This window comes from Notamacropus eugenii, chromosome 3, assembly GCF_028372415.1.
Source record: "Notamacropus eugenii isolate mMacEug1 chromosome 3, mMacEug1.pri_v2, whole genome shotgun sequence".
Lineage (NCBI taxonomy): Eukaryota > Metazoa > Chordata > Mammalia > Diprotodontia > Macropodidae > Notamacropus > Notamacropus eugenii.
The window spans coordinates 72,190,190-72,211,122 of NC_092874.1; the positions used below are offsets into that span (position 1 = coordinate 72,190,190).

The following is a 20,933-nucleotide window of genomic DNA, read 5'->3' on the forward strand; positions in this document are numbered from 1 at the left end:
GTCATCAACTTAACTAATGCCTAGATTATTAGTTCTTAAGCCATTTAGCCAGACTCTTATTTTATGTGGATTATATCTCTTGATACTTACTATTAGAAATTATAATGTATTAGTACTGTTATGAAAATAAATTTGACTTGGAGGATCCCAGGCAAGGGTTCCCAGTGGCTGACCACACACAGAAAACTGAGGCTATCACAATACAATTAGCTTCCTAATTTGTGTCACACATGAAAACTTCTCCAGTCTACCTAAAGGACCCATTGGATCATGTCACTCCTCTGCTCAAAAACCTTTAAAAGCTCTCTAATAAATAAGTCATAGGCTTACAGGATGCCTTAAAAGCTGAAAGAGCTCCAGGACAGCATCTAAACCAATCAGCTTGTTTTACAAATGAAGAATCTGAAGCCCAGAGAGATTAACTGCCTTACACAACGAGAAGTGGATCACTCCCTTCAAATCCAGCATCACATCCTTCTTCCTCACCACAAGTGCTGCACTCTGGCAAGGCTGACTTATTCATGGCACCTCAGCCAACAAGGTACATTACACATTTCTGTTATCTAATTTCAACTGGATACTCACTGCTCTACAACACAACTCTAATTCTTCTTTAACTCTGCCCTCTCCCTCTCAGCAACTGTTTCACCCTTAAGAGATAACAAACAGGGTGATATAATGCAGAGTGCTAGAGGACCTACATCAGAGACTGGCTGGTTGAATGACTGGCCAATTCACTTAATTTCTCTCAGGAAGGTTTCTTCATCTGTAAGATTAGGATAATAATAGTACCTACTTCATAGGGTCATTCTAAGTATCAGATGAGATATAGTACCCTGGCTACATAAATCATGTTAACATTTTTCTTGTTCTGGTCCCCCTGACCACAGTCCTTCCCTTCTAGTCAATACAGTAAGTCAGTTTATAAGTGGCTGGCATAAAGTAAAAATTCTTTTTTTTCCCCTCAAATTTATTCATTTATTTGTTTTCAACAATCACTTCCATAAGTTTCCAATTTTCTCCCCCTTCCTCCACAAGATGGCATGCAATTTTATATGGGCTCTACACATACATTCTTATTTAAACACATTTTCACATTAGTCATGTTGCACAGAAAAATTAAAACGAATGGGAGAAACCATGAGAAAAACAAAACAAAACAAAGGAGAAAACAGTGTGCTTCATTCTGCGTTCTGACTCCATAGTCCTTTCTCTGGATGTGGATGGCATTTTGCATCAAGTGTCCTCAGGGAATGTTTTAGGCCCTTGCATTGCTGTGAAGGGCTAAGTCTATCAGAAACAGTCCTCGCACACTGTGATTGTTACTGTGCATAAAGTAACAATTCTGTTGCTGTTGTTCAGCCCTATCCAACTTCTCATAACCCCTTTGGGATTTTCTTTGCAAAGACATTGCAGTGACTGGTCACTTCCTTCTCTGACTTGTTTTATAAATAAGGAAACAAAGACAAACAGGAATAAGTGACTTGCCCACAGTCGCACAGCTAGTACGTTTCTGAGGTTGAACCTCCATCAGCCTTAAAGTAACAATGGTAGGAAGTAAGACTGCAAAGCGAAACCTGTAAGTCACATACAGACTGTTCCCCAAGATCAAAGGAGCATAATTTACAAACTGTATTATATATTAACCAAAAGTCATATCCTGAGACTCCGTGCTACATCACAGAAAGCTAAGACTTGTTGTCAGGTCCCATGACCTGTCACTCAGGTAAGTTCCATCTGCAGTGAGACCAGCAGAGCACCAAAAGGTGCTAACAATTTTGAGACATGTTAATGAACTACCTGTGCCATGGTGGCACAGGTAAGAGTTAAAACGTCCCCACCAAAGGCCTAAAAAATGAGACCTCTACCCTCAACTCAAACTATGGTTGACTGAGTTAGTGGTTCTCTTCCCCCTCCCCATTCTTCTCCCTATGCTACCTGCCTCCCTCTAGCACCCTGTCCTTGTTGCCATCATCTGTCTGTTTCTGTATGTTCTGCGCCTTATCAAAGTGTGATGGCAGGCTCCCTTCCCAATGCATTGTGGTCTTACCCAGCATGTAAGCAAAGAACCAGGTACACCTGCCCTACTTCATAATTTCATAAATTAATAAGTAATTCACCAAAGTTAGCTGTTATTCTGTTCTCAAATCCCTAGTGCCTCCTCTGACCTTTCTGACACACAGACATACAACAAGCCTGTAAGGAAAGCACTACTGGGTATTATTCTCATCTGACAAAAGAGGCTCAGGCTCAGAGAGGTTAAAAGGACTTGACCAGAAGGAGTATCAGTGCACAAGGCACCGGGCCTGTGTCAAGAGATTCTGAGCTCAAATTTGGCCACAGACACCTAGTATCTGTGGGACCCTGGGTAAGTCAATTCACCTCTGTCAGCCTCAGTTTTCTCAACTGTAAAATGGGGGCTTACCATAGTGCCCAGCACATAATAAGTGCTGAAATAAAGTTGCTGTTGTTATTAGTACTGGCGTTACTATCATTAATTATTCAGTCAGTAAGTTGCCACAGTGGAATTCAGATGGTGGTTTCTTCTTCTAACTTCGGCAGAACAAAGACGGGCTAGTACAACTGAGAGCACTCTATCACTCATGTAATGAGTCACCTCCACAATATATTTCAAAAGTTGGTGAAAGTAACTGGTCAGCAAAACATTTCTAGGGTGAAAGACACTAGCTTTCTAACAGATCATTCAGGAGTCCCATTTGATATTTTTGAAGTCCTGTCACATTTTGGGATAAAAGAATATTTCTATTTATTCTTAATTTTTAAGGTCAGTTGTTCAGAAGGGACTAATATCTAATGGGACTAATATCTAAAGGAAACGTTCTAGAAAGAAAAAATGATATGAACATTATTAACTTGCAATTAAGATTTTCCCAGAACTCTGACAAGATTACAATACTCTAAACATATGAAGTCAACCAGACAACTTAGAAAGCTGGTACGCTGCAATTACCGGCTAATTAATTAGTTCATTTCTCTTATACCAAGCTGTGTAGGAACTACCTACAATGTAATAAGGACTCGAAAATCACCCATCTAAAACCAGTTTTATGGTTTAAGGGTAGAAATTGTGTTAATATGTAAAAACTGACACTAAAATTCCCTTGCATTTTTTCATTATTGGGAGAAGGATTTTTTTACTGCCTTAAAAAATAATTTGGGGGTCCGGACGAGCGGCTGATGCAGAGAGAGCAGCCGAGGCTCCGTTAACAGCTGTATATATCTGGTGTGCTGTGAGTGCTTGTAAATTAGCCTGAGGTATCTTTTTTTCTCCAACTTGGTGCATAGCAAAATGGCAAGTGTTGAGAAGTTTTCTTTTCATGTGCCAAGTTTAGAAGAACTTGTTGGGGTTCTACAGAATGGACTTAAAAATAATTTTGCTGATGTCCAGGTCTCTGTAGTTGATTGCCCTGATTTGACTAAGGAACCATATACATATCCAGTTAAAGGAATCTGTGGGAAACCTAGAATTGTGGAAGTAGGTGGGGTTCCTTACCTCATGCCTCTTGTGAACAAAAAAAGATTTATGATATGAATATTGTTGCAAAAGAAATTGAGCTCCCTGGAGCTTTCATTCTTGGAGCAGGAGCAGCCCCATTTCAGAGTCTTGGGATCAATGCTGAGTTTGTGCCAATTGTACAGACTAAAAGTGATCACAGCCCTGCTATGAATGGAAGCTATTATGCCCAGATTAACCCCGTAGATGGAGGGTGCCTACTAGAGAAATATAGTAAGAAGCACAATGACTTTGGATTCGCGTTACTAGCTAATCTTTTTGCCAGTTAAGGCCAACCTGGCAAGGTTATTGAAGTAAAAGCCAAAGGAAGAACTGGAAAGCATAATTTTGTGACTTGTATGAGAGAAACTCTTAAAAAACATTATGGAGATAAACCCATAGGGATGGGAGGCACATTTGTTGTTCAGAAAGGAAAAATAAAGGTTCATATCATGCCCCCAGAATTTTCATCTTGCCCACTGACCTCTGATGAGGATGTGAATAATTGGTTGCATTTTTTTGAAATCAAGGCTCCCTTGGTTTGTCAGCCAGTTTTTGTTTCTCGAGATCCAGGGTTTGATTTGCAATTAGAACATACTCATTGTTTTAGTCATCATGGAGAAGGAGGACACCATCACTATGATACCACTCCAGATACAGTAGAGTATCTTGCGTATTTCCTTCCTGCAGAGGTTCTCTATTGGATTGATAAACCAAAGGAAACCCACACATTTGGGCGAGAGTAATTAAATTGGGAAATATTTGGCTAGGGAAAGGGGAGTAAATTATGCTTTAAAATTTATAAATCTTTAATCAAGTTTATAAATAGGTATTGCTCTCCAATGCAATCCAACAAAAAGTGATCCAGGAGCAACTCCTTTCTCCCAAGCAATGAAAGGATATGTTCATCTCTTTTACTTTACCATCTGAATTCCATGAAGTACTCTTCTAAGTAAAATTAAAGGGAGTTAAGAGTTTGGGTTGGGAAATGCAGTTAATTTTTGTGGATGCCACTGTAATTAATACAGTTTTAAGCATAGGCCTAGAATTTGTGTACACCATGAATCTTGTGACTTTCTGTTGTCTGAGAATGATTTGGAATATTGTGTATCTCCAAAATGCTTTCACATTTTTTACCTCATTTGTTTATTAAATGAAATGTCTCTAGGTATTAGAAATCAAATTCTTCCAGCACATGGTATAGTGCCTTGACTATAGTAGGGGCATAGTGTTTGTTGAATTGCACACACAGACACAGACACACACAAACACACATATATATTTTAACTTCCAGGAGAGGCTCAAGCAGTCTCTGAAACTATTTTCTATTCAAAGTTCATAACCAGCAGCTCCTATGTTTACTGTGAATCTAGTGTGTTTGTTTTCATTTAGAAAGAGTTTGCATCCTATGAGCATATTTGCCCTCCCTGCAAAAGAAAGAAAACACAAACAGAACATTGAAATGTTTATTTTACAGATGTAAATACTGCCAAACTAAATTGATGAGCTTCACAAGTAATTTTAATTCAACAGCCATTTCTTAAGCATTCTCTTTTGGTTTAGGCTCTGAGCTAGGCACAGTTCCTGCCCTCTAAAAATGTATTACTCTATCCAGTAGGATAAAGCACAATTATTGGTTTTTAATGGCTGCAGTTGTAATCTGCTGCATTTCTTCTAAAATCCAAGATTAACCAAGAATTATTTTGTCTGACTTAACAAATTATTCAGCAATATCCACCTACAGCCTCTAACATAACTGGTATATAGTAGATAATTCAAAATACTTTGTAATTGGCTTGTCCATTTTTGTAATCCTTAAGATGCTGAATGATTATAAAATTTTGAATAGGATCATTAATCATCTATATTTGAAACAAAATGAATAAAGTATTTTAAATAAAAAAATAATAATAATTTGGAATGGACCAAATCCTTCACAAAACAAGAATAGAATAACAAGCTATCTAATTTTACTAATAACCGTGGGCCTGAAACAATTTCCAAGAGTACAACTGATACGAGAATACTGCTTTAGTCAGTCATTTTTAAGGACATTTAAGGACCATAAATCCATTCTTTAATTACAAAGTAACTGGGATATTTTAACAAACATTCCAGAACTAAGATAACTAAATTAATGTTGTCCTTCAAAGTAAGCTTTTTGTACCTCTGATCCCATCATCCCCTCCTGTTCTTTTTTCCATCTCTATGAAGATGATTTACAGATCTATCATATCCAGCCCCAGTCTCTCTCCAAGCTTCAGATCTATGTCACCAACTGCCTATCAGACATTTCAGAGAGGATAATCTATTCAAGACATCTCAAACTCAACATATTTTAAAAAAATCTTTCCCTGACAAACACATTCCCCTTGTAAAATTCGCTATTTCTGTTAAGACATTTCCACAGTCTCCCAGGTTCAACACATCAGTAGCATCCTCAATTCCACATTCTCTCCCTCTAATATTTAATTAGTTGTTAAATCTTGATGGTTTTACCTCTACAACATATCTTACATTGGTGCTCTGCTCCCTTTATCCAAGTGCCACCAAGTCTAGTTCAGACCCTCATTACCTCTTGCCTGGACTATTCCAACAGTCTCCTAATTGGTCTCTCTTCCTTAAGTCTCTCCTAAATCCAACGCATTCTCCACACAGCTACCAAAGTAACTCTCCTGAAATGCCTATCTGATCATGTCATGTCTCTCCTCAATAAGCTTCAATAGGTTTCAAACAGAAGCTCCTTCACAAGTTGATCCCAATCTACCTTTTAGACCTTTCCCACACTCTCTAGTTCAGTCAAACTGGCCTTCTTCCATTCTCACACAATAATATTCTAAGCCCTTGCTCTACCCCAAAAAATTACTGTTTATTTTGCATATACTTACTTAAAGACAAATTGTATTCCACAAAGAGAATGTAAGCTCCTTGAGGGCAAAGACTTTCATTTTGTCTTTGTGTTCCCAGTACCTAGCACTACCTGATACAGCAAGTGCTTAATAAACACTTGTTGATTAATTGTTGTAGTTTCACTTTCCTTATTATAAAATGAGGGGACTCAACAAGATGATTTCTAAGCTGCCTTCCAGCCCTATTATGATTCTAAAAAGTCTATTAAGATATGTATGTATATATGTATGCATGTATGTCTAGGTACAATCAATCATCTGAAAATTAAAAACACGAACAGAAATAAATGTTGTTATAAGTTAAGGACTGCCTATATATAAGCTATCAAGCCCAAGTAAGACTAAAGATTGTTACAGGACAAGCTCTAGTAATTGGAGGTGTAAGGGAGCAATTATTTTTTGGGAAAATAGAATGCCAATAATTAAGTTAACAAAAGGAGAGCCACGGAGTAATGAACACTCATTATATTCTGCCTAGTTCACAATTTTGCTTGGGTCAAAAATCTACATATGCCATTGGGAAAAATGTCCAGTCTCAGGGGTAGACCATCATTTAAAACACCCTCACTTGAGAAGCCTCAAATTTAAAGACTTCAGTTTTGTGCAAGTGGTGTTTAAAATGTGATTAACTACATACTCCAGTTGGATCATCATTCATCTATGCTAGCATATATATGGAAAGAAAACACCTCATCTACCTAAATGTCTCTTATGCCATTTAGAAGTAAAGGATCTAGAAGAAAGCAAAAATACTTTCCTGAGGAACGAAGGGACTTTTGCTTGGGAGAATCACTCAGATTCTCACATCTCAACAATCCTTTGGTTTCCCTGCAACTTCCTCAAGTTAAAATTATAGAACACTTCATTCATTCCCAAGCAATGCGAGTTACTGTCAGAGGGGGAAGCTTATGGGTGACGAAAAGAAAAGGCTCTTTAATGCTCAATTACCTCTTATCAGACATTTCTCTTTTCAGCAGAATCCTAAAAATGTCATATGGCTTTGTGTTTCAATGCAGTAAACTATTTAGCAGGCTGAATCATACTTCTAAAAGAATATTTATAACCTACTGAAACAATAAAAGTTGCTAATTCGCAAAAACAAGGTTGTTACAACAAAACAAAATCAATACTCTTTCAGGTCAAGCATCTCATGAATTTGTGCACAAAAAAAAAAAACCAAACCTATCTAGGCCGTGCAGATATAATTTCCTCCCTCGTAGACCTTGTAACCTTGGGAGAATGGGAAAGAAAAGAATTAAAGTACTCACCTGTCTGGAATAGATGAGATGGACAAAGCCTCAAACTCAAAGCTGAGTGTCGAACATGTCAAATGTTCCTGGAAGGTAAAAACCTCACTCCAGATACAAAAGACTAACAAGGAACAGCTACCACTCCCATCCTGGAAGCTTCCTCTAGAGAAAGTGATAAGGGTCAGGAAAGGTGCAGGAAGAGATCCCTGGCAACCTAGTGGGGAAAGAATTCACTGGACTCAAGCAATCTTAAGTGAAGTAGGCAAAAAAGTTTATTGCCACACCTTTCAGCGGGCAAGAGTTCTTAAGGAACCTGCAATTTAAAAGAGGAATAGATAAAGTTTATGTAGATTATTCTTTAGTAAGATGTACACCAAGTATGTTAACTAGGTGTTTGGGGGTGGATTAGGAAGTGGTTAAGGTGGGATTAGTTCTTAAAGGAACATGCACTTTTGGTATCTACTGCGCAAGTATTTTACCCAAAATTCATTGGGAAATAGCGCAAGGTGGGGGCTACATGGAGGTGTGGTTTTAGGCCTCACATGTCACTAAGTCAACCAACGAACTGGGCTGACCAGGGAAAATCAGGTTTCTCTCATTAATGTCTTGTTAGACAAGATCAACAGAAAGAGAATATACATACATCCAAGTCTAGGATACATATGATTGGTCAGTGAGTAGTAAATGTTGTTATGACCCAGTACACAGCCAGTTCAGTTAGTACGCAGCTAGTTCTAAGTGATAAATTCTATAGGTTCAGCTGGCTACTGTGGTAGGAAGGGGCAGGCTGTCCTTGAGCTGGAGGGAGATAGTGTTTTGAAGCTAGAGAGAAATGTGATTTTAGAATTGGGGTCCAAGCACAAGTACCCAAGCCCCCTAACCAGTCATACCCACTCCTTTCCAGGCTCTCCTCCTGTCTCTCCAGACCTCTCTTTCTCCTCTCCTCTCTCTTCTCTGCACCCCCTGCACTTTCAGCTCCCTTTTTTTAATGTCCTGCTTCCCTTAGTAGAATCGAAGTTCCTTATGGACACCAACTTTCTTTTGTGCTTGTATTTGTACTCCCAGTGCTAAAGGCAATACCTGTCATAAGCACTTAACTCCTCCATCTCTCTTCTTTTGCTGAGGAGCTCTACCACTAGAGTAATTCAGTAAACATTTTGTGCTAACAGATGAAGGGAAATACAGGACAAAAGAAAACATGAAAATACATTAACATTCTGTTCATCCTTCCAATAACTTAAAGAGCTCTAGATGAACATATTCTTAAAATGACAACAAAGGATATAACTTCCTGCAGACTCCAAAAAAAGCTATGTAGCAGAAATGTTACCATGTGGCTAAAAATTAAGATTTTTTTTCTTAAATGTTTCCTTTAAGGGGCATACTTGCTGGTTCTACCTAAGAAAGTGTATTAAGTATTCATCACTAATGCCAGTATCTACAAGGAGCTCAGAGATCATCTAGTCCAGCCCATACTTGAACAAGAATACCCTCTACAACAAACCCACCAAGTAGTCATCTAATGTTTGTTCAAAGATCTTGGAAGGAGAACCTAGCACTCTGTGAGGTAGGATGTCTCACTTTTACACAGCTCCATTAGAAAGTCATTTTACACATCAAACCAGAAATTACCTCTTGACAACTTCAACCCATGATTTGTCATCCTATTCTCTGGATCCAAGAAGAATAAGTTTAATCTCTCTTTCACATTATAGGCCTCTAAATATTTGGAAGACAACTGTCATGTCCACACTCATATCTTTTCCAAGGTAAAATAATAGTTCCTTCAACCAATTTTTATATGTGGTCTCCAGTCCTCTTACCATCCTGGTCTTTCTCTTCCAAAAGCTCTACAACTCATCAATGTCCTTCCTAAAACGTGGTACCCAGAAATGAATGCAAAATTCTACATGCAGTCTAACCACAAGAGCATGGCACTATTACTTTTTGTATTCTGGATCCTATGGAGTCTAATCTTCTTTGGCTGTCACATCATACTGTTGATTCTCCTTAAGTTTGCAATTTATTAAATCCTCCCAACATTTTTCAGATACCCCAATTTATATTTGTGCAGCTGAGTCTCGGTTCAAAATTTACTAACTTTAAGCTACATATTTAGTTCCAACACCACCATCTACCCTACATTAACGCTTAAAATGTGAAAAGGATATGAAAAAAAGCAAGTGAGATGGACACCCCCCTACTCTGTGACAAACTTCTGGGAGGCCACGGTTAGGTACAGCACGGGATGAGCAGGGAGAAGGTTCCTGGATCACTGGCAGAAATAATTACATCAATGAGATCACAATACTCCATGAGAGAATTGGCGTAATTTAGCTCAGATAGAAGTCATTTTAAATAATGAGCAATTTGCAAGCATGATGATTAAATGAGATCCCAATTTTAAAAAAGATAGTCCAATACTATTCATGAAATAATTCTCAAGCAATAGCTTCTGATAAGTCAAATATGTTCGTAGATAATTTGCAATGTTTTTTCCTAGCTGATGCCTTCTAATAATGATCTCAGACAAAAATACTGCCATCATCTAGAACCCTCTCCCTCCTCTGTTCTAACTACTAGCCTGCCTGGCATCCTTTAAGTCCCATCTAAAACCCATCTTTTACTGGAAGCCTTCCCTAACCTCTCTTAATTCTAATGCCTTTCCTATATTAACTACTTCCTCTTTATCCTGTATATGGCTTGCTCTGTATATATTTGTTTGCATGATGTCTCCCCCATTAGATTGTAAGCTCCTTGAAACCATGGACTGTCTTTTGTCTATTTTTATGTCCCCAGCACTTCACAGAGTGTTGGGCACTCAGTAAGTGCTTAATAAATGTTTACTGACTGACTGCAAAGAGCTAGGCAATCACAAAATTTTTTTGCTAAAGTAACAATGAATCAGTATATTTAGGTGCAGGTTAATCCATCTTGTGTTACTGTGAGGATCAAACAAAATAACATATCTAATAGGCACATATCTCAAGGAAATGTTTTTTAAAGTTCCTACATAGAACAAAACAGTCACTCACAGCAGTAATTTTTGTGATAGCAAAGAAGTGAAAACAATTTAGGTGCCCATCAATTAAGGAATGGCTAAACAAACTGTGACATTATGACTAGAATGGAATATTACTGTGTTATAAGAAATGACAGAAATGAAGAATTCAGGAGGAAAAGAAAACTTATGAGAATTGATGTAGAATAAAATAAATAAAACAAGGAAAACAACAAACACAAAAACTCATACACAATAATAACAACTATGTAAGTGGAAAGAGCACCCTCCCCCAACTGAAGTCTGTCAAACCACAGACTTCTGTCAAATATATTCAATCAATCAATCAACAAGCACTTACTGGGTGACTGTATGCTAGGCAAAGTGTTAAGTACTAGGGATACAAAAACAAAACTCCTTACCCCTCAAGCAGCTTACATTACAAAAGGGGGCGGAGAAGGGGGGGAAGAAATACATAAATATTTCTATTCTAAATAAATATATAAATATTTCTATGTGTATCTATGTATACACACATACATACATTTGTGCATGTGTAAATATGTGCATGTATCTATGTATGTGTGAATATACAGATACATACTCTTCCCATGAATATAAGGTAGTTTTTGGGGGCACCACTATTAGCAGCTGGGGGGTAAGGGGAGAAACCTGGTACAGCTTCATGCATTTTAAGGGCAACCAAAGACTCTGACAGGCAAAAGTGATAAGGGAGTGAATGATATTACAGACATGAAGGACAGCCAGTGCAAAGGTACACAGATGGGGTGTTGCTGTATGAACAGAATAAATTATGAAGAGACTAAATGCCAATCAAAAGTGGATATCTGATCCTAGAGATCAGGCTTCACTTGAGTTTACTGAGTAGGAGAGTGACATGGTCAGACTTGAGCTTTCTGAAAAATTATTCTGGTAGCTGTATAGAATAAGATGATTAGAGTAGCAAGAGGCTTGAGAGGAAGATCAAAGAGGTTTTTGTAATATTTTAGGTGAAAAGAGGTGAGAACCTGAATTAGGGTAGCAGATTTGTAAGTAGTGAAGGCCATTAAGTGAAAAACTCTGTGGAGATAGCAATGACAAGACTGACATACAACATAAGTGATAGTAAGAATTAGAAGATGACACTGAGATGTCAAATCTGGGTGACAAGGATGATGACACCCTTAACAGTAGTAGGAATAGGTAAGTATGGAAGAAGGGTAAGTGAGGCAAGGAAACCAATAGGCAGGGTTAAGATAGAGAGGTGAATCAAGAGAGAGTAGAGTCACAAAAACCCAAAGAGGAGATAATATCCTGGAGGATATCCAGGAGTCTGAGTCAGCAGTACCAAATGCTGAGGAGAGATGTAGAAGTAGACCACCAGATCTGGCAATTAAGAGATTACTGGTTATTCTGGAAATATTTGGAAATAAAGGCTATACATAGGTATCAAAAATAGAACAGAATTTTTTTAAGTAACATGTAAAATGCATTAGGAACCTTAGAACTCATTGAGTCAGCTATTTTCTTCCTCACTTCTGGCTTCCTTAAAAAGGAAGAGAAATTCAGATTTCTGTCACCTGTCTAAAGTTGGACTGAAGTTCAAATTTTGCGTCATAAGCTTCTGGAAAACAATTTGATAAAAAAGAAAAAACATTCAACTTGAAATAAAAATCCCTATATTCAAGTGCCACACCAGTCACTTTACCAGCTATGTGACCACAGGCAAATCATTTCCTTCTCTGGCCCTTCAATTCCTTACCTATAAAAGGAAGGCGCTTCCAGCTCTAAATCTATACTGTGATCCTGATTTTTATAAGCATAGAAAATTACTATGAAAAACTCATCATTGAAAATTTCTTGAAGAAGCTTCATTATTTAAAATGATAACCTAAAATCATTAAAAAGTGCCTTTGCTGGTCAACAAAGAAAACAAAACTCATAAGAAGGAAGTTACCAGAGACTCTTTGACTACGTTCATAGTTTCATGCTGATGAGGCAGCATGCTGAGACTTGGTTCACTGCCATTATTACAACAGACATCCCTCCCTCAGAGAATTGAATGCTAACTCAGATCAGCATTCAGATGGTCAAAAAGGCAAGCCTTTAGAGAATGTTCTGTTATTGATTTTTCCAGTAGAAACACAATTCAGTGGTATAATTAAATATCTGAAAGTGCATCTGTATGTACTCTTTATATTTGCACACATTTATTCTTAGAAATTAAATTTTCTAATTTAGGCAAAAAATACAAATTTTAAGGTAAGATATTCATTAAATTTTGAAATGCATAGAGTGAGCAAAAATTTGGTTAAAAAACCAAAAACTAATAATGAAGAATGTGAGACTTCAAATCAGGAAGATCTGGACTCAGAAACTACTTCTAACACATACTTTGTGCAAAAGAAAGTCACAAATCTCTGAGTCTCAGTTTCCTTATTTGTAAAATGGAAATAACAATACTTATAACAGCCTACCTCACAAAGAAAGACAATGAAAAAATGCATGTGAAAAGCACTTTGCAACTTTTAACTGCTCTTGCATGTCAGTCATTATTATTGTAATAAGAATACAAACGGAAAATACGTATCCCATGGGGGAGAGAATAAGGTTTTAACTTATGAGATTCTGAAAAATGTTATTTATCGCTGTAACATTTTACAAGTTTTAAAATAAATGCTAAATAATAGCTAACTACATGAGTTTCTAATTTACAAATTTACTAATTCTAGAAAAAAAAAGAAATTGTATGACAGTAGTTCATTGATAAAGTAAAATTCAAATAGTCTTGGACAAGTTTTTAAGAGATGAACTACAAAATTAGATGTTTACTTACAAATTAAAACTCATAGTACCCAAGGTATCCGAATTCTCTAAATGGCCTCAAATAATCAGTTGCCCTTAAAATCAAAAGAAAACTCACATTACAAATCCTAAATTAAAAGAAAGTTATCAATTGCTACCACTTAACAAGTTTACTTCCCATCTTCTACCAAAGCAAGAGATATATACTAAAGAAATTTCAAATACACTAAAACAAAGATTCTTAATATTTTCAAATGTCATATTAATAAAAAAGACATATACATCTATTCTATACAGGTCTGGTCACAGCCAGAATTATGGAGCAGATTCTGTTCTATACCTCTCTCTTCTTCACCCAATATCACTTTCTCTCAGAAACAACCTAAAACTCAATACACTAAACCTCAAAATTATTGATAATGCTTTAAAGGCTGTCACCCCAAAAAGGTATAAATAAGAATAAAGGCTTTTATTATCTGCCCTAGATGCAAAATAAAATTAGCCCAAGAGCTAAATCTCACCCATGGGCCAGAGGTACCCCCAGTAGTGTTCAAGAGTGCTCCTGAAAAGGGATGATCCAAGAGTGGGAATTCAAAACCATTTGTGACTTCAGAGGTATTCCCAAAACCTAGCATAGTTCCTAATCCATGGGCTTTTAATAAAATGCTCATTGAAGGGAGAGTTTATGGAACTCAAAATTTTAAAAAAAGGAATGTTAAAAATGGTTTTTACATGCAATTGGAAAAGTAAATTTTTAAAAATTTTAAATATAAAAAAAATTAAAATATTCATTGATTGATTTCAAATATTCCCAGGCTCATCCTGGTTATAACCCATATACTCAATAATAAATAGAAACAAATCAGCTTTTGGTAATGGAGGAAAATACCATTTGTCTGGATGTTTGTCCCTGCCCATCTGGCACTCCGCCAACTTGCAGGAGGCAGATGGTGTAGAAGGCTCATTTATTCTGAATGAATTGCAGTAGATACAGCCTAAGTGACTTCCTAAGATCACATAGCAAGTCTGTAGCAAAGCCTGGAATACAGTCCAGATTTCCTGACTCCTTGCCCAGTGTTCTCTCCACTGGGTAAGACTATGCTACTATTCAGACTTAGACATACTGAAAGTCATATAAAGAAGTCTTGTTTCTTTTAATAGAAGAGAACTATACTTGTAATTGCTACCCATAGGAACAAACAGTCTGGTTTATCACAGCACTAATGTTTTCTGTCCACATGTTCTGCTAATGAATATACCAACTTAAATAAAATGGAAGTCTAAAACTCTAATCAAACTAAAACACAAATTACTGAAAACTCTTCAAAGGCTGTCACCCCCATTTGGCATAAATAGGAACTCGTTCCTTGCCCAAGATGGAAAATAAAATTAGGACAAGATAAAGGTAATGTCTGCTGACGTAGTAAGGTATCCTGAGGGGAAAAGGGACAAGAGGTAGAATGTGCCAGGCAAATAAACTACTGGCACCACTTTACCTTCACACTAAGATGGAGATAGCTCAAGATGCATCACCAAGGGAAGCCATATCTATGGAAAATAGACTCTCCATCCTCATCCCAACCAATGACCAAATGCCATCAAAGGGTTGGTAAGTCCAAGAAATCCAAGCACCATAACTACTAGCTAATATGCTACCACTACTCATAGCTGAACAATCATTCTCATCAGTAACTCAGAACAAGAATAATTTAAAATATATTATTAATAAATCCATGCCAAAAAACTTACAATTTAAAAAAAAAACACTTCTCCTAAACATACTACCTTATAATTGTTTTAGCAAAAGGAAATGGTTGAAACCAAACAACTTTAGTTACATTTCTGTTAAGGAAAAGGAAAATCCACTCTCTACATATATCCAAATTATTCTTTCCCAATAAATTATGAGTTGGGGGAAAGGAGGGACTGGACAAATTGTCAGCTCTTGAAAATCTGCAGAGCAGATTTTAGAGCATTTCATTTTAAGTACTCAAATGATCTATGGCCTCAATGATTCAGGAATTCATCCCAGTGGTAACAGACTGCAACCCATCCATGCCTGCCTATCTTGCACAATTCTCATTCAGGTCTCCCCAAAGGTTTATCACAGAGGGTCTACCTGATTGACTGGAAAGCCTTCCTTGCTTTCTCCTCTAATCAAGAAGGTATCACCAGTGGAACATTCTGGCAGCCCACCTTCCACACCTTACTCACTAGAGAAAACTTAGGCAATATTAAAAAAAATTATCAATAAAAATTTATCTAAAAAAATGGGCCTTTGTTGTTATAAGAGGATTGGAGGCAGTAAAAATGTTTTGTAACTGCCCAAAAGCAAACTATTCCACTCTCCTTTTCAAGTCTAGGTCCACAGTATTATATCTAATTACTTTTAAAACCTTGGGATTTAACAAAGAATTTTTTTTGCAAATTTATTAAAACTAAAAACTGTTAAATTATCATTGACTGAGTTACTGTGGCTGAAAGAAAAAAGACTCTAAGGAACTATGTTGAATATTTTCAAAAGTAAAGTAACTAGAGTCTCATTTGTGGATCATACACTGCTGGTTTTAGGCCTTGGCATCCACTCTGGAGACCCATGGTCTAGACAAAACAATTTACACATTACAATTATACCATGTTGCCCCAGAGTCCAGACAAAGGTCACACTAATCTAAAGGCAGGAGGATGGTGAAGCTGTAACCCAAATTAAGTCTAAAGCTACATATCTAAGTTCAGAAGTGGGCTTGGCTACTGGTTACCTAGTACATTATTAAAATATGTTCAATCCTTGTTATTGAACTAAACTAGAAATGTTTAGCCTGAGGCACAAGGGGGAAGAGAAGATAGGGATGAAATAACTATGTTGAATTATCTGGAGGGCTATCATGTCAAAAAGGGGCTAACCAGTTTGGTCTCAGAGGGCAGAATCCATTTCGAATAGGCAAATTTAGGCTTAAAGTTGGAGAAAACTTCCTAACAATTAGAGCTATCCAAAAGTAGAACAGTTACCTTGGGAAATGGTGAGTTCTCCCTCACTGAACAACATCTCCAAGCAGAGTTGGATGACTATCAGCTCTAGATTAGACTAGATGGCTACTTCTAGTCCCTTCCAACTCTAATTTCTGTGCTTTTATAATTCTACTTTTCCATTTGGAAGGGGTCAAAAAGTTTCAAATAAGATAATCAGTACCAAGTTTGATAACTTTTATTACAAAAAAAAAAATGTGTTCCTATTCAACACACCTATACAGTAAGAGGAACTGAAGTGATAAAATTACTTAGTACTTTGTGCTAGCAACTGTGCTAAGTGCTAAGGATACAAAGAAAGGTAAAAACAGTTCCTGTCTCAAAGAGGTTACGTTCTAACAGAGCCAAGAATATGCAACAAAATAATAATAACACAACAGATTTACTACTGGACAGTTAGAGTTAATCTAAGAGGGAAGATACTAACTTAAAGACACTGTGACTAACTCTAAGACAATCTGCCAGTTCTGCTTTGGCACCACGCTTCCCCTTCCCAGCACTCTTTTCTTCCTCCTATCCCAAAGTACTAGTCTCTTACACTCAACAGACGATAATGATTTAGAATTAAGTCACCAGTAGATAAGAGCCTAAGGTGAAATCCATATCATTAATATTTTTAGTTTTAAAGTGGTACTGGGTAGAAAACAATCTACTATAAAGCTTCCTTTGTAGGCAAAGCACTTTCCTCAGAATAATCCAATGATATAAGAAGTACAAGTATTATTTCCCCCTATTTTTTTAACATATGGAAAGCAGTTAAAAATAAAAACAAAACTTTTTGGCCCTGTAAAAAATTTTAGCAATTGTTTTGGAATGGGTTATTCTTGTGGAAAGGTAGTCAGGTGGCATAATGGATAGAGTGCTGGGCCTAGAGTAAGGAACCAGACTCATTTTCCTGAGTTCAAATCTGGCCTCAGACACTTACTAGCTCCATGATCCTGGGCAAGTCACTTAACCCTTTTTGCCTCAGTTTCCTCATCTGTAAGAGGAACTGGAGGATGAAATGGCAAACTACTCCAGTATCTTTGCCAAGAAAACCCCAAATCAGATCATGAAGAGTTGGACACAATTGAAATGACTAACCAACAACAAAATTCTTGTGGAAAAGATGTATGCTAGTGATAAAATAATCAGATTTGTTGACTGGCAAGGTTAAAGAGTTCTAGTCCAGCATCATTAAGAATAATAAAGTATATACAGAAGTTATATTTGCCAACTTAACCAATGTGATTTTTAAAAAAATACTATTTAACTGTTAACAACAGAGAAGTTATAGCATAAAAGACAGATTTTTAAAAATATTTTATAGGAGATAAAGAATCTGACTCAATATTAACCATCATCTTATCTGAAATTTATCAACAAAAGCAGCAATTTGGAGGACATTGTTAAGGGATAAGATTATGAAGCCCCTGTCCTCAATGACCTTATAAAAGAGAATAAAACCATTAAAAATAACACAATTCACACAAAATGTGATCAGCTGCACACTAAGAAATAATTATTCAAGGGCCATAAATCTTTTATTCCTTTCTTATATTTAATAACTCCTATAAAATAGGTACACAGAAAAATTAAATTAAATGTTTTAGAAAATATTCTTCCTAAATTAAAGCTATCTATAATCATATGAAAAAACACTCTAAATCACTACTAATTAGAGAGATGCAAATCAAAACAACTCTGAGATACCACATCACACCTATCAGATTGGCTAACATGACAAAACAGGAAGATGATAAATGTTGGAGAAGATGTAGGAGAGCTGGAACACTAATTCATTGTTGGTGGAGCTGTGAGTTGATCCAACCATTCTGGAGAGCAATTTGGAACTATGCCCAAAGGGCTACAAAAATGTGCACACCCTTTGACCCAGCAATACTGCTTCTAGGACTGTATCCCCAAGACATCAGAAAAATGGAAAAGGGTCCCACATGTACAAAAATATTTATAGCAGCTCTCCTTGTGGTGGCCAAAAACTGGAAACCAAGGAGATGCCCATCAACTGGGGAATGGCTGAATAAACTGTGGTATATGAATGTAATGGAATACTATTGTGCTATAAGAAATGATGAACAGGAAGACTTCAGAGAGGCCTGGAAAGATTTATATGAACTGATGCTGAGGGAAAGGAGCAGAACCAGGAGAACTTTGTACACAGCAATAACCACAGTGTGTGAGGAATTTTTCTGGCAGACTTAGTACTTCATTGCCATGCAAGGACTTAAAAAATTCCCAATGGACTCTTGGGGCAAAATGCCTTCCACATCCAGAGAAAGAACTATGGAATCTGACTGCAGAATGAAGCTGACCATTTTCTTTCACATTATGTTTTGTTTTGTTTTATGATTTCTCCCATTCATTTTAATTCTTCTGTGTAACATGACTAAGATGAAAATCTATTTAATAAGAATGTATGTGTAGAACCTATATAAAATTGTATTCCATCTCAGGGAAGGTGTGGAGAAGGAGGGAGAGGGAGGGAAAAAAATCTAAGATATATGGAAGTGATTGTAGAACACTGAAAACAAATAAAATTATTTAATTTAATTAAATAAATAAATAAATTGTGGGCATTAAAAAAATATTCTTCCTATAACCACAAAGTAGTTGATGTATGTTCATAGGTAAAATGATACACTGTTATTATGATCCATTAATGCTTCAAGATTTTACACATAAAAGATCAAGGAAAACATTTCCCACTACAAGTCAATTAGAAAACGTTCTCTCCTATCAAAGAAAACCATTACTCAGAAAAAGGGTCTCTCTCAAATTTTCTGGACATTGCTAAATAGTTACCCCCTAGCTTTATCATCTACCTCATTGAGATACTATAAATTTCTTTAACCAGGAGAACATCTAGAATGGATTAGATCAAAATTAGAAACACTTTTAAGAAGCCAAAACAGAAACTGTGACAGATATCAGAAGATTTAATTGAACTAATATACTAAACTGGGTGTGGCCTGTAGTTACTTTATACTATAATTCAGTACTACTCCTATATTTTTAAAACTAATTTCCTTCAATCAAATAACTGTAATCTATATATCAAAACTACAATACAAACCCTTCATTCTCCCTCACTTCTAACTCCAATCACTTGACCAGTCCTGTCAATTTTACATGAATAAATGAATGAATGAAAGAAGATGTGTTTGCCATATGAAAAAGCACTATGCTATGCACTGGGTATACAAATAGAAAAATAAGACAGTCTCTGCTGTCAAGGAACTCACATTCTAATAGGGGAGACAAGGAATGTAGATTTCAGCTGTAAGTCAGATGGAAAGGTCCTTTGCTTGCAATGGCCAAAAAAAAAATTGCTAATATGTATTCTTTAACATTACTTCCACTAATGAAATCACATCCATTTGTGATACTAAGAAACATTTACCCATGCCAAAGACTCTGATAGAGAGAATTTTCTTTTCTGGTTCTTCAGTAGCAATGCTTACTGAGGAAGTAGGGGCTATAGCATCTCCAGAAAATGTCCAGGTTACATCACCACTGGAATTGCTTTCCCCAGTGAGGGCAACAGGGGCTGACTGAGCTGGAAGCTGGACCAGTGGTCTAGAGGTAAACTGGCATTCCTGAGCAAATGGTTAGCAAAGAAGGTAGGCCCCTTCTACATCAGAATTGCTAGGCGGGTAGTCTGTGAGGTCCCAATATTCTTAGGGCTCCAGGATTCAGGGTCCTGGGTTGTCTCCATCATGGTCTGAGGGAAGGTTGTGGCTGTGTGAGACTTGCCTAGCACATGCCACTTTCTCTCCACCCCTCACAGTGCCTCACTGATCACCTCAGGTTGGTCTATTTGCCCTTTATACAGCATACATGCATAATACCTCTAGAATCATTCCCTCCTTTAGCTTCATACAGTCACCAACCTGGTTCAGCATGATGTTCAGAGGCAGTGTGGTGTATGTGAAAAGGTGCTGGACTTGGAAGAAGAGATGGAGGAGACCCAGGTTTAAGTCCTGACACTAGTTTGATAAGTACAAGAAAATCATTTAACCTCTCTGTGCCTCAGATCCTTCATCTCTAAAAAAATTGGTAATTAGTGTGGTTTCTCCCTCACAGAATTGTGGTGAAGACTGAATGACAGTGTATGACAGAGGTGTCAAACTCATGGTTCAGTAAAGCACAGCTAGAACCAGATTAAAACATAACTGGGAAATGTTTAACAAAAGAAATAAAGCAATACAACATTGAAAATGTTAATCTGGGATTTTCTAAGTCAGTACGTGGCCTCCATTTCTATTTCATTTTGACTGGCATAAACTTCTGGACCTATGCTGTATGAATCATCAATTATTATCTAGAAGGTTATGACCTCATTGAGGGTAGTAACTCTTGTTCCATCATATTTACAATGTTTTGTTTAATTTTTGTTGAAGTGAAGCAATTAGAAAAAATGACATCCT

At 36.8% G+C, this 20,933-nt stretch overlaps 1 protein-coding gene and 1 pseudogene across 7 annotated transcripts in view; one reads left to right on the forward strand and one right to left on the reverse strand.

Moving 5' to 3' along the window:
• The window catches only part of ARHGAP12 (Rho GTPase activating protein 12), a 128,522-nt gene that overhangs the window by 83,482 nt on the left and 24,107 nt on the right, over window positions 1-20,933 (reverse strand). The window lies entirely within an intron of this gene.
• On the forward strand, window positions 3,260-4,275 carry LOC140532874 (ester hydrolase C11orf54 homolog pseudogene; annotated as a pseudogene).